We start from the raw sequence: 15,593 nt of genomic DNA, 5'->3' as shown, positions 1-15,593 counted from the left end.
ACTTGATTTTGTACTAAAATATTAAATAATAGGTAAATATCATCTTGACAAGATATGATCATTTATTATATTAAAATTATTAATACAGTAATACCAGTTGCTTGCCATTAAATATGATTATCCCAATCGTCGTAATTTGATTTTGTATTATTCATCGTAGAATGATGGTTATTGTCAATCAGATGGATTAATGCTCGAATTGTTATATAATTATCATTCCAATCATTCTGTTATTTATTTCATCAATTACTATTTATACTAGAATAAAAAATTTCTTTGATTAAATATAAATAACAATAGAATAAAGCCTTTGTGTCATCGTGAAAACAGAGTTCTCCAGGAGAAGTCTCTGAACGGCACTCTTCCGCCCCAGCTGTTCAAATTGCCTTTCCTCGAGAACTTGTAAGCACTCTCTCTTCATTTTCCCTTTCTCCATTTTCGATGTTCTTCTTCTTCTTCTTCTTCTTCTTCATCATCGCCGTCGCCGTCGCCGCCGCCGCCTGTCTCTGTAAACAGTGACGTCACCCGGAATTACCTGAATGGCACAATTCCTAAAGAATGGGGCTCTACGAAGTTGCGCAACATGTATGTGCTTCTCTCTCTCTCTCTCTCTCTCTCTATTGCGAGTGTATGTTCTATTGATTGATTGGGGGAAACGCGATGATGTGGGTGCAGTTCCCTGTTGGGAAACCGATTGACTGGTCCAATCCCGAAAGAGCTGGGAAACATATCCACACTTTTCAAATTGTAAGCGATCACTCATCCCGCCGCTTGCGCTTGGCCTCTTCGCTATGTTAAATTTGGTTGATGTTTGAAGATATTGATTCTCATTCTTCCGCTCAGAGTCGTCGAGATCAATCAGCTCTCTGGACCTCTGCCTCCAGAGCTGGGGAACTTGTCCCAGCTACATATACTGTGAGTCTCTTCATGCGAATTTCTTCATTAGGCATCCACTTTGTATTCGCTGATGATGTTGTACCTTGCAAGGGAATTTTATCATTTGATCTGTTGAGAGATCAGCATACAATTTCTATTAACCAATGTGATGTAACTGGATTTTCTTGCTTCAGGCACCTTTCGTCAAATAATTTCGCTGGGGAGCTGCCTCCGAGATTTGCTGAATTGACGGCATTGCAGGAGCTGTTAGTTTCCAGATTCCATAAACTCTGCTAATATATCTAGATACTTCTATCCTTCTTTCTTCATACGAGTCTTGTGGTTTAATGCATTGTAGGCAACTCAGTGATAATCAGTTCACGGGAAAGATACCTGATTTTATTCGGAACTGGACAAATCTCAGCAAACTGTAAGGCTTAATGCTTCTTCACCTTTTAAGTCGGTCTCTATAGAGATACCCCCAAGATAATTCAACCTGTCAATTGGATCATCAGGGTTATTCAAGGAAGTGGATTGCAAGGGCCAATTCCCTCTGGGATCTCACTTTTGGAGAAATTGTCCGACCTGTCAGTATTGAAGTTTGGCATTTCAATCTCATCTCTCCTTTCTTTAAAATGGTATCAATCTAATAAAGTTTCCTATTTGATTTTGATGTGCAGGAGAATAAGTGACCTCAATGGACCCGAGTCCCGAGTTCCACAACTTAGCAGTACAAGTATTAAGACACTGTGAGACCGATGCTCCTACAAAGATAGTTTACTTTATGCAAGAGAGCCAAATCGTCTTAGCAATGTGACAACATCAGTGCTTTTTTCTTATAGGATTCTAAGGAGCTGCAATCTCACAGGAGAGCTACCTGGTTATCTAACAAACTTGACGCAGCTAAAAATATTGTGAGTGGAAATCGGCTTTCCCCTTTTCCTATTCCAAGCAGAATAGACAATTTTACCCTTAATAAGTGAAATTTCTACTAGTTTATGGTTGACTATTGGCTGCACTTAAGGAACCCATTTAAGATGGCTTGAAGGTCCCTTACTGACTTCAATGGTGTTTTGATCTTTTCTGTTGATATTGATGAATTGTGAATCATGATGTGGCATTTAAGTGTCTGGTGATTGGGGCCCCCGCCATAGAATATACAGTTTTGCGCAGAAGTATACGGACCTTTTCTTTCTTTGTTTTCACTTTCCCAGGAATAGAAACCTCAAGAATTCTTGTGGTGCCCGTTTTGTCTAATTTTAACAGCTTCAATAGAGGCTTCTAGTGGTTGATCATCTGGAAACTTTCCTTCTAGTGGTTCACATTCTCGAATCTCAGCCCCACAATATCTAACTGGAGTTTTATGCTTGACTGTCGTATATTTGTCAGCCATAACATTCTTTGTTTGAATGAGAGCATGGCTTCAAATGCATCTTTACACAAGTCAGTTCTTCTTATTCACCTGGTCAACTATGTAAGATTTTATAAATGCCACATTTAACAGCAATTTTTTTTGCCATTCTGTCATCACCAGCCATCAATGCTTATTCTTTGCTGACATTTTGAATAACCAAATTTCTGTGGTTCTGTGCAGCTTATCATATACTCCATTTCCTTTTCTTTAGGTTCGACTAGGTTGTATTTTCTCCATCAATAATTATATTGGACTGCAGAATCATACTTTCCTGTTTTTTTGAAATCCTCATTTTATTTTTTATTTTATTATTCACTCAAGCTGATACACTACTCTATTAGCATCCAAGTATTTAGTTGTCATCTCTTTATTCATGATTAATAAAATGTTATGAAGGAGATCTGTTCATTAAATTATGATCAGCTTTAGTTTTGGTCCTATTAGACAAATGGAATCTCCCAATTTGAACTATAATATGTTGCATTCCACGGGATGCATTCAATTTATTGCCGGAGTAGCATTTCTAGTTATATAAATTGAAGCGAATTTGATTTACAGCAGAATTTTTGTATATGTATAGCATGTGACCAACTTGATGCACATGGATTTTATGCAATGAATGCCTCTAAAAAGGAATGTGTAGTAGAAAGCATAGGCACCAGGCATTTGACCTGTATGTCTAAACATCTGAACTAGAACTGTAGATTCATTGATGTTGTCTATGTTTGTACAATCCTCCAAAGTATACTCAAAGAGTGTCCACTGGGAGTTTGTTAAAACTGTCTTCTCATTATATTTGTCTCCTTTCCATTTAATTGTTTTGCAGGGACCTCAGCTTCAACAAACTGAGTGGCGAAATCCGTGACAACTTTAGCAGCCTGGGCAGCATAGATTATATGTAAGTACTTAGATGCTGGACTTAGGCTTCTTTTTCGCATATTAGATAAGAATCTAAATTTGAAAGTTGTTCCAATGGCCAAGCTATAGGCAACTCTTACTGCAAATTAGTTGAGCTATCAATAGAACTTAGACCTCAATAACACATCCAGTTTATATCCCTTAAAGTCCTCGTGTATTGAATGCTTATTATTTCACCATCCGAATTTTACAATGGTTTGGGTTATGAATTTATGTTTGTTGTCAACTAATTATTTTGGTGGGACTCTAGTCTTGGAGCAGATGTAGATCGATGATTTTCTGTTGCTTAAAGAGCACGATTCACAAGTGTCAATAGAGTTACTTGTTTATGCTGGAAGAGATGAATGGATCAGTATTACTTAAATATTTGACAGTTGTATGTGTATGTACTTAATGCATGTCCTGTGCGCCAGTTTTATGATTTATAGGAGATTAAAGATAGCAAAAGTCCTTATGCTCTCTATTTGGTTCTTTTCACAACAAGGGCCATAGGTTGTTAGGTGGGTGCAGTTCTTATGCGCTATCTAGAAGATCTGCAGATTGGACCTTGATGTATTGTGCATAGTCTTGCAAATGATGAGAAACTATAGTCCTAAGCTTCTTGGACCGTTTAACAATGGCACATCTTTTGATCTTTTTGCTCAAAGATTGACTGTTTGACATTGGCACATCTTCCCCCATTATTTATTTTGTCTTAGAAGGACAGGAACATTATCGCGAGGAAATAGTTACTAAGCTAGCAAGATAGTATCCTTCATTATGTTCAGCTTTCTGTACAGTGTTATGGCAACCCATGCTCTCCAAGTTTTGCAAGCATCAAGTTTTTCCTCTGTCATTGATTTCCTTTATCTTTCATATCCAGCTGAAAGCTCTGTATTGATATCACGACTTAACAGATTTTTTCCTAGACCTCTAATAATTAAATGCTTATGATCTGCTCTGTGATTTTTCGGTTTGAGTTCAAAAAGTACATGAGGAACTGACTCAATTCCAATAATCTTGTTTAGCTATCTGACTGGAAACCAATTGACTGGAGCAGTGCATCCTTGGATCCTGCAGAAAGCACAAAGAGTGTAAGCTTTGCTGCCCGAAGAAAATGTCTTGCTTAATTACGAATTTGCGTCTAGCTCTATCTCGCTAATTTTGCACTGTAGTAAGCAATTTTGCACTCCCATCTTGCATCTTTCTGATTTCTAGCCTATGAAGTTACATTGAGATATCATAAGTACCTTTCTCCTTGTTGGGATCTGTCTTTTGGAATGTTATATGTAAGACAAGAGGCTGAATGGTATGAAAGAATAAAAATCGGATTTTCTTGGAAGTGCCAAGTTAGCCCCACTTTCCCCTATACAAAAAGCCCTTCACAGCCCTAGATCATTGTGATAAAAATGGCATTTGGAAAATTTTTGCTTCCTATAAATCTTCATTGAAAGTTTGTCTAACACATCACCCGCACAATATGATTAGTTGCTTGGGCATGTTTATAGGATTGTGTATTTGAGAAACTCTGCAACCAAAATGAGTGTATCTAGGAGAAAGTTGATATTATCTTACGGGCATAAGGATGAAGCTTTTATGAGGTAGTTTTAACAATAAATAGTGGTCTGGATATTTTCTAATAAGAAGATCCGACTTAGGAGTCGTTGGAATCACAGTTCTATTTGTGCCTCTTCCCTTATATATCATGTCTGTTGTACTGTTACTGGGTAAAAATGTATTTATGCAATCCGACTAGTTCTCAAGTCTCCGTTCACTCCATTAGTCTTTCTCCCTTTAATATTTTAAGATGAGATTTCTTGAATAAAGATGACATATTACTTTCATTACCTTGTGATGTTTTCGCCTTTCCACTTGCCTTTCCTGTCCATATTTTGCAACTGGTCTCCCTTTATGTACATAATAATCATTTGATGGAATGACTTTCAGTGTATTTTCCAAATTGATGAGATTTTGGAAACGGTTGGCTATTTCTCTGTGTAGTGATCTATCATATAACAACTTCAATGCTACAAATACAGGATGTGAAGAACGATCTATGTATGTACTACTTCCTTCAGTCTAAGTTGAGGGCTTCCCTCAAATGTGCAGTTATAAGTAACTTATAGTCCTGCAGATGTACAAAATTTTCGTTTCTCTACTGAATGTTGATTTTGTCTTTTCTCTACAGCAACTTGTTCGCAAGCTCGGCAGTTGACAATGCGTATGTTTGAGATAAAAATTTTCACCAAGAGTCTTGGATTTCCAAGGACCTGCATTTTAATTTTTTATTGAACTTCATTCAGAATGATGATGATTGTGACATTAAAATCTTTGTTGACTTCCTCAGAACCTCCTATCCTGCCACGAGTGGGCTACCCGCATGTTTGCAAAGTCAGCCTTGTCCAGAAAGTAAGTTGATCTGCTGTATATCCTATCATTATCATGAGATCCTGATATTGCATCATACTCTCTGTGCATCTCCTTGTCAAATCTCCTCTTGGATATCGTGTCAATCTCTGATGGTTAATGCATAATTATTACTCTAGAAATTCTAAAAGCCACCTCCGTGAAATAATGCATTGCTCATAAACTTGGGAGTTTCTATGTGATTTTCCAATAAATGAATGCTAGTTTATTTAGTGTGTCTGGAAAGTCTGCTCCATGTTAACAGAAAGAAGAAAACTTAATTTTTCTCTGTGTGGCTATTTCTTTACTCCATCCAGATCGGCATAACCTCTTCATAAATTGCGGTGGGAACAAAGTTAAAATAGGGGACAACACATATGACGATGATTCAACGTCGCTTGTACCTGCTTCAAGTTCCTTCCCAAGTGAAAAATTCTGGGGCTACAGTAGCACTGGTCACTTCCTGGATTACTCCAATGAAGCAGCTAATTATATATTAGACAATGATAATACATCCATACTTTCCAAGGATAGTGCCCTGCTTTACACGAATGCATGACGTTCTGCTATCTCTCTAACTTATTATGGTTATTGTCTGATGAATGGGATCTACAATGTAAGCCTTGATTTTGCGGAGATAAGGTTCACGGGCGACAAAAGTTATAAAAGCCTTGGAAGGCGAGTTTTTAACATTTATATACAGGTAAATTTTGGGCATTATCTAGTGCTTCTTCTAATATGAAAAGCATATAAAGCGTTCAATTTGTTATGGTTGGGTTGTTTTATCTACATATCTCATATTTGCAAATCATGATCTGATCACAATCTCTACATTATATTGAGACTGATAGTTCCACCTTGTTCAGTGTGGAGACATTCAACTTCAATCAGATTAAACGTTATTTCAGGGAATATGGTGTGGGAAGATTTCAACATTGAGATTGAAGCAGGTGGAGTTGGAAAGCCGGTCACAAGAAATTTTACTGCCAATGTGACCAAGCGCACTCTGGAGATACGCTTATATTGGGCTGGGAAAGGAACCAATGCTATACCTACAAGGGGAGTCTATGGTCCTCTTATATCTGCTATCTCCGTCTATCCTGGTATACAGACAGACGCTTCCACGTTTCACTTGGTGGTTCTCTGTTGAGGAAGTTACCCATATTCACATTGGAAAAAAGTACCATTTTTTTTTTGGGTCTTGCACCAGAAGTCGTCAATAGGCTACTCAGTTACTTGGTTTGGTTGCAAATGTCCACTTTGGATTCAGGCCATTGGCATCTGTTACAGTTGATCAGATAAATTTCCATAGTGGCTGACTACGATCTATTATTTGTCTCTTAAGAGGAGAAAATTGGCTATGGTTTTCTTTGTTTTCTTTCTATCTGAGCATGTTTTCACTAGGTATCTTTAATCCTTCCTTTCAGACTATGAAACTATAACCTCATTCGCTTTCCTGCTGTGAATCAACGACCATTGCACCTGTATTATACAGTACAGCCTGGAGAATGAAGAATGTTTCTTTTTCTTATTCTTTTTCCCTTTGTATTTATCACATGTTCCAAGGTGCTCATTGATCTGATAGTTTCTGTGAAGTGTTCTGAGCAGTTCTTATTTCCTCTTGATTCTCAATTAGTGTGCTGTCCCATCTGTTGTTTTCTGTGTTCACCAAGAAGCTACTGATATTTTTCTGCATGTATGTCCACCCCATTTACTTGAACAGTTGTGGGTAAACATATGTTGTTCTTTCTTCACTGCAGACTTTAAAATCCCAGGAGAATCAACCAGCATATCTGCTGGCACTGTAGTCGGGATTGTGGCTGCTATAGTTTTTGTAGTTTTTCTTATCCTGGTTATCCTTTGGCGGAGAGGATGTCTTGGTCATGGAGATGAAATGGCACAAGGTAATTGTATACCTCTGTTATATCGTTCACATATATCTGTCTAGAAATAGAATGATATGTGTTCTGAATACATTTCTCCATTAGCCCTACTCTCTTTTTTTTTTTGTGTGTGTGTGGAGGGGCCACAGGGGGAGGGGGAGCGGTTGGTTATTTTTTTTTTTTTTTTTTTGGGTAATGGAGGGTAATCACATCTCATCATTTATATTTCACACAGTTGTCCTGTCAAACTGTTGGCGTGTCCTTTTCTGGTGGGGGAAGGGGTAATCACAATGAATCATCAATACTGAAACTAGCTTACACTATTCTCCTGTATAACTATTGATGCACGATATTTGTGCATTGCATTGGAAATTCTATTTGACACAAGAGAAAATGATTTATTGTTAAGCCATAATACAGCTAAAGTGCCGTTGATCCATTTGTTACACTTAACGAACTAAATTTTTATTTAGAAATCTTAAAAATAAATCAATAGATAGCTGTAGGAAGAGGACAGTAGATTGTTTCTTAGATGTGTGTGTGTGTGTGTGTGTGTGTGTATTGGGTCTCCTTTGGGGCGCAATCGACCATATATATATTCTAAATCTGTGTTTCAAGATGTTGAAATAAAATGCTGGAACTTTGGATCTACAAGATATCGAAACATACAAACCTTGCCTTACGTTCCCAAAGTGAGTTTTCCTATGATTTTTCTTTCCCCCCACTACTAAATACCTGGAGGACATTCTCATTTCATTTTTCAAAGTACATACTGCCAACCGAAGCCAGAGTTTCCTAGAAAATAAATTTCAAGATGTTAAGATACACTGTCCTGAACTTGCTCAGACAAAATAGTTATAATAAGGTTTTCTGGCACATTGAGAAGGAATTGCTACATCTTTGTTAGATAGTATATTACATACTTTCGTTGTTAATTCCTCCGAATTCTTGAAAGTTCCAAAATGTCATGCAGATTTGAAGGTTCTAGCATCGCAAATTGGTTCATTTACCTTGCGACAGATTAAAGCTGCCACAAACAATTTTGATGCTGCCAATAAGATTGGAGAAGGCGGTTTTGGTTCTGTGTACAAGGTATGCTGGAAAATCGGTAAATAAACTTCCCCTAATTCCCAACAAAAAGGAATTGTAGAAAGCATCATTATGTATCTAAATCTTCACAGCATAAATCTTATGCCAAAGTTCAATTGCAGGGTCTTCTGTTAGACGGCACCACTATAGCAGTGAAGCAGCTTTCGTCCACATCAAAGCAAGGAAATCGTGAGTTCGTGACTGAGCTTGGGATGATTTCTGCTCTTCAGCATCCACATCTTGTGAGACTCTATGGATGCTGCATTGAAGGAAATCAACTTTTGCTGGTTTACGAGTACATGGAAAATAACAGTCTTGCTCGCGCTTTGTTTGGTAATTTGATATCACATTGTGCTTCACTGACTTCAGTTAATGACATGGCAGTAAAGCAGTTTTGATGTCTTCTGATACAATTGAAGGTCCTGAAGAATTTCAGTTAAGGTTGGATTGGGCGACAAGACACAAGATATGTGTGGGTATTGCCAGGGGGTTGGCATATCTTCATGAAGAGTCAAGGCTAAAAATTGTGCATAGAGACATTAAAGCTACTAATATTTTACTGGATAAGGATCTGAACTCTAAAATATCAGATTTTGGTATAGCAAAGCTTGATGAGGAGGACAACACACATATTAGCACCAAGATTGCTGGAACTCAGTAAGTTTCTTGTTTTATGTTCCTGTTAACCTAATTAGGAGTCAGTGACAACATAGAAGAATGGAGTAGAAAAATCTCGTCTAATTTAAGAAAAGTGAGTTGAATGGAGCTTTGTGGTTGACTCACATCATCCCAAAGCATGGTGCTCAACAAATGGGGCTTAATCGCAAAGCTCCATGCCTCTCTCACCGCTCTTCATGTTAATTAGGAATAAATGTTAACTATATTTCATAATCTATTATTAATATTAACTTATGCAATTGTTAATTTGGCTATAAGTTGATATTATAGGCAATAGAGCTAATTCGCCTATGTTTCTGTTGATTGTTGTATAAAGAAATTATTTTTTTTGCATATAGAAGTTGTACACACACAGAAAAATATATAGTAAGCATGTTCAGATGTTTCAAACGTTTGCGTTGACATGTGTAGAAAGTCAACCTGTTCATGAAAAGAATGTGATTGATTAGGGAAAAGATAGCACTGTAAGTTCCTTCTACTAACTCTAATAGTAATTGCTTAATGAAAAATAACCATAACATTAAACAATTCCATTATCTCAACAAACTTAAATGATCTAGTACAGTTTCTGGAAAAATTTTATCCACCTACCTGATATATTAATCAAAAGATTGATCATATTATACACACTTCATTTAATACATTAAGAATAGTCAAGAAAAACATTTCGGAAGGTAATTCAGTATGCCCTACCTAATATATTCTCCCATGCAAAAAGTATATGAAAATATTACGATACAATTATGACGCAATACTTTTTAACAACCTATATTGACATGTAATTTAATTGTCTTTATTATGTTTTTCCAATAACAATCTACTTAATGTAAAACAATTTAATGAATAAGAACAACTACTATATGTTAACGGTTTCAATGTAAATTATCTATATATATTCCTTTGCATGAAAAGTGCAATTTTTCGTAAATATATTTCACCTGACATAAACATAGATGGTGCACTTTCAAGTGAATTACAAAAGAATAAAACCAAAATTACAAAGCAAGCACATGAATCGCAGGGTTTAGAAAGCTACTGAGAAAATGTAGGGCTGTTTTTCTATTGCTACAGCAACATCGACAACAACAATATTAAGATGTTTTAATGCCCCCTAGGCTTGGATTTAGGAATCCTCCCACTGCTGTTGCCTATGTATTCAGACCTTGTCTCAGCCTGTTTCCAACTCTTTTTTCTGCTAATGAGCCTCTCTTCCAAGTTATAAGGATGCACTTGTTTTCCAACTACGAAGCTATATGTACGCTGAAAGTTATATAAAAACCACAAATTTTCTTTTTTATTTTGAAATATTCTCTGCGGAATCCTATTAAAAAATCTCTAAAATGCACTTGTTTTTTCCTTGACTCTGGAGACCATGGTGTCATGATTAGGAATATCTCCTTATTTTGTATTTTAGGAAGACAAGAGGGACAATCTTTGGAAGAAAATATTAAGTACTATCTAAGATATTTGCCATGTTGCAAACACCAGCTCTTTTCTTCTTATGCAGTGGATATATGGCACCAGAGTATGCAATGCATGGTTACCTCACTGAAAAAGCCGATGTCTATGGTTTTGGCATTGTTGCCTTGGAAGTTGTTAGTGGCCGGAGCAACACCAGTTACCAAAAGAAGGAGAAATGCTTTTATCTACTCAATTGGGTAATTAACTCTAGCGTTCAAAAGTTTCTTATTATGATATTTAAATCTCTGCTTGTGCCGGTTGAGAGATGGATTAAGGAAGTGTGAACATAGTATCGAACTCCTCATATGCACTTTTAATGGTTGAAAAGGAGAGTTACATTTACCAGCTACTGAATCCTGTTTAACAAATTGTAATGCCGTTAAGTGCAATTTGTCATTTAAAATTAATCCAATTATTCTTGTTATATTGGTCTATACTGAATTTGAAAGGAGCAAGTAATCCTTGCAGTAGCCGGCCTATGGTGTTCGTGCTCAAGATGAGCGACTTGGGGTGAGGGCGGTCACGGATTAGTCTGGTTCTAAGGAAATGAAACTGGAATTTACCTAGTGACACAGTTAAACTCAAACAATGGGCTGCCTCCTGAAAGAAGGAATCATGTAGATTCTTTCTTGGATTGAAGACAATTCTATTCGTTGAAATTTGGGGTCTTTAAAATTTGGGCTGTTTTGTTTTAGTCTTTGTAGTTTTGTGCGTGACATTCATACTCCCTGTAGTTTCATTAGCGCCAAACAAGTTGGTCAAGTACTTTGCAGTTTGACAATTAGTATTGGATTTAAAAAGATTTCAAGACCATGCTTGACGCAAATATTGATATACTTTCGATTTAGATTTGACTTTTTCACATCCATGTAATTAGGTCCAAAAATTAGATCTTTTATTGTGCTTTGAGTAAGCCAATCATTAGCTAAAACAATCATTATTAGTCCCCGTTAAATCTGATTTTCACCTAAGCTGCAGAATAAGGTAATTCTTGTTAAACTGGAATGTAGAAGGCAATGAATGGTGTAAACCATTGATGGACGATTCTCCTGTTTCATGTAATGACAAACTGACAAATAATTCCTGCCAGTAAAACTCAATAAGAGTTGTTAATTTTAAAGCAGTGGTGGTAGTTTTTTGGTGACCAGTGAATGTTAGTAAGTGATTAACAAGTGTTTAAGTTTACGGACTTCTACTTAAAATTGGAAAAGAAATCATGTTTCATCTGTATTGACTTGTTCGATTTTTTACTTCCAAGTATAACTTATAATGAAAATGAAAAACTAGCAGGTGTATATCAACTGCATTTGTCATGAAATTATCGAGGGCAGAATATATCTCCTTCCTGTTTTAGTGTTCTGAGCATATTCTACAACTGATCAGTACCTGTAGCTTGAGGGAAATATCTTCCTTTCCATTTCTGTTTCTAGGCACGAGTTTTGAAGGAGAGAGGAAATGTGATGGATCTAGTTGATCAGAGGCTGGGTTCTCATTTTGATGAAAAGGAGGTGCTGGCGATGATAAAGGTAGCCCTGCTGTGTACTAATGCGACTCCAGCACTCAGGCCGCCGATGTCATCTGTGGTTAGCATGCTTGAAGGCAAGGCTGCTGTTCCAGTGCTGGACTCTGAGGATGCTATCATAACGGAGGAGACAATTGAGGCCATGAGGAAGCATTTCAAAGGTGATGAAGATCGGACAGTTGATGAGAATATCACCAAAAGCACGCTCACTGATGGGCTGTGGACTGGACCTGCTTCTTCTACATCTGCTAATGATCTCTATCCGATAAATCCGGACACTGATTACTGGCAGAACAGAAAATAAGAAATGGTTTGCTATGTCTTGAGTTAATTTGGTTTGAAAGAACTAAGGCTTTATTTGGTAATCCATCAAAAGGAACTCTTAAATTTCGCTTCTAAGTTTCTCTTTTGTTCACATTGGAACTGAAGATATAGATACTATGAAGAATACGACGACTATTATGCGGTGCAGTAATTGTGTATTGTAAACAACTTATTGTGGAAAGCCAAAAGACGATGGCTTGTTGTTTGATGGTTGTATTCGTGCCATTTCTTTCGATATTGTTAATCATACAAAGACGATGTTGGGACTTCTTCATGCAATGATGATGCGGATGGTTGCCACTACCAGGGTGGGAATCTATTATGGAAGCTTTTCATTGTTTGAATGGCGAAGTTGCGGATTCTTGCTCTGGATGTGTTTTACTCCCCGAGTTAGGCCTGTTGTACATTGCTGCTCAAGAATTATTTTAAGTAAGTGCCAGATTTTCTCTCTTTAGCGTGGATGATGCTCCGCCTCATCTATCCCATCCGTGAGATTGGGGTGTCCAAAAACTCAACCCAACCGGAACACTAGAAACAACCGGGTCTTAAAATTGTTTGGGTAATTGTTATGAAACATGAAAACAAATATGTTTAGGGTCAAGTTAGGATTGAAACATTGTTCAGCCCGAACATTCATGTGTTTGAAAGGAAACCTATAGCAAATCGTCGCCAACCTGGACGAGCTCCGCCCCTCCGCTCCCGAGCTCGGAATCCACGCTCGATTGATGAGGCCGAGCTCGTTCATCCGGCGGCGGCGCAGGGCGGGGCAGGCCGAAAAGTCGTCCTCCTTAGCTGAGGACGCTGGGCGACCGCGATTCCCTCACGTGATGGCGGCTGCTTAGCCTCGCTTCTCCGCTTCTCCGCTGGGAGCCCGCGGCAATCGCGGCGGACGGCGGCCCACGCTCTCAGCCTCCGGCAAAGCACAGCCTTCGGGGTTTCGGTTTCCGCCGCCGAGCGCGGAGACTTGGAAAATCGCTTCCGCTCCCGGCGCGACTCGCTCGAAGGTAACGGTGGTTTCGTTCGCTTGCTGAGAGGGCATTGATCTGGTCGTTGTATTCTTCTTCTGTTTTTTGGGAGGTTAAGTGATCGTGTGGACTGTTTGCATATCTCGTGGGGTAATCGCTCACCGTTCGAAAAGCAAACTAACCCATCTCGAAAAGTTTGTGTATGGTTGGTTGTTCGCGTCTCTTGCTCATAGTTGGGAAGTACGAGTGTTTTACTTTAAAAAAAAAAATTAAACCAGAAACCATTGTCCTGAACGTACATGGTTGTAGTGTTCTTCAGAAGTATAATAGTCTTTTACTTCAAAAAAATGAAACCAGAGAAAAGGGAGGTGGAAAAAAAATAGGAAAACTTGAAAACCCGACCCCACCTGACCCAACCCGACCTGAATTGTTGATGCGGGTCTAATGTGTTTCGGGTCGGGTCGGGTTATGTGACCCTTTATGATTTGGGTTGAGTTGGGTAACATCAAAACTCAACCCGATTCAACCCATTGACACCCCTACTAATAATAATAAAATCTGTAAAAACTTGCACATCTAGTCACTATTTCTCACTGATGGTAGATAACTGCCTCGTCAGCACAATACATTTCTATTAATTGTCTCCCAGTTGTGATTCCTTGCCTCGGATTCTTGATGACAGTTAAGTGTGTAGGCTCACTAAAGGAAGGCAGCAGGGTCTTCACTTCTTGTCCATTTGATTTATAGAGAATGCGTTTCTTATTTTTGAGTATCAATGCTCACATTATCCCATATCCTCGATTGGTCAGTATCTTTATCGAATTCTATACCTAGCTTTATCTTCTTGGTATTCTTAAATTTAGGGATTTCGATGTGTAGACTAAATTTCAGTTAAAATCTTTTAAGGACATATTTTTAGATTGCCAAAAAGGTCTTATATTAATGTCAAGAGAATTAAACAACTTGGGGCCTCGTTTGCTCTCCTTCAGATCCGAGGGGACTAGCTTGTCGTCCCACGGCAAACTGGTTGACCCCACCAATTTGACGTGTCAACATCAAAGGCGGTGATTGGCTGCTACTCCCTATAACTACAGCTCAACCAAGCAAAGCCAGGCCATTAAAAAAAAAGCAGATCTGCTGCAACTTCCTAAATCCTATATAAATTCCTAGCCCCACCCTCCACCGAAAATGGAAACCAAATCCTGTATTTTAAGTAGCTAACCAGAAAAAGAATAACAAAGAAGGTACATTAAGGGGAATCCAACAATGCCCTTTATCTCAGTGGATCCATGACCTCAGGTTTTCTCTCACCCCCACCTACGTTAAATGTAACCTAGAATCCAAAAACTCTCTCTCTCTGCAAAAAGAGCCTTTTGGGTTGCTATGTTTTAGTGAGAGCAAAATGGGTTGGGGTTGGTGGGTACAGAGGCAATGCAGATGGGCTCGTCTCCTCCTTCTCCTTCACATTCTTTTCACTGGAAACTGGCTCTTTTGACATTGATGGTATGGGGTGCGGAAGCAGCAATAGAGACCCCCAAGGTGTGATGTGTTTCAGGGGAGCTGGGTGGCGGACCCGTCCTACCCTCTCTACGACTCCTCCGCCTGCCCCTTTGATGGTTTTATATGAGATGGGCTTAAGGCCCGTCCGCCCAAGTTGGGCCCAAAAAGCCCGGCCCACGGGAATATGGCCCGTGGATGGGGGGACATATAAAAGGGAGGAGAGAGAGAGAGAGAGAGAGAAGACACTGGTTGGAAGAAAACAGAAATCAACGTACGTCTTCTCCTCTCCCGCGCGCTCTCTCTCTCAAAAAAAGGAACAGTAAGCAAACGGCGACACTGTCTTCCCTTCAAGGCGTCATCGAATCGAACAAGGGCCAGTTTCTCTTCCTCTATCGGCGTCGGTATCTAATCTGTGGCTAACAAGGTACGCTCGAATCCGTGGTGTGCTTTACGATCGGTGATACGTGTTTTTCTCGGGCTTCGTCTTCCACATTGCTTTAGGGGTTCGATTTAGTGTCGAATCTGGTTTTCGGGGATCCGTTAATCCCAACATTGGTATCAAAGCCCTAGTTCACGTT

The 15,593-nt window shown here is 38.7% G+C and overlaps 1 pseudogene; it reads left to right on the top strand.

Annotated features, from left to right (window-relative positions):
• The window catches only part of LOC104451576, a 20,092-nt pseudogene extending 7,174 nt beyond the window's left edge, over nucleotides 1-12,918 (top strand).
• Nucleotides 12,919-15,593: the final 2,675 nt, after the last annotated feature.

This window comes from Eucalyptus grandis, chromosome 6, assembly GCF_016545825.1.
Source record: "Eucalyptus grandis isolate ANBG69807.140 chromosome 6, ASM1654582v1, whole genome shotgun sequence".
Taxonomy (NCBI): domain Eukaryota; kingdom Viridiplantae; phylum Streptophyta; class Magnoliopsida; order Myrtales; family Myrtaceae; genus Eucalyptus; species Eucalyptus grandis.
Note: the sequence above shows the minus strand (reverse complement) of the source record. Positions and strands in the feature narration are given on the sequence as shown.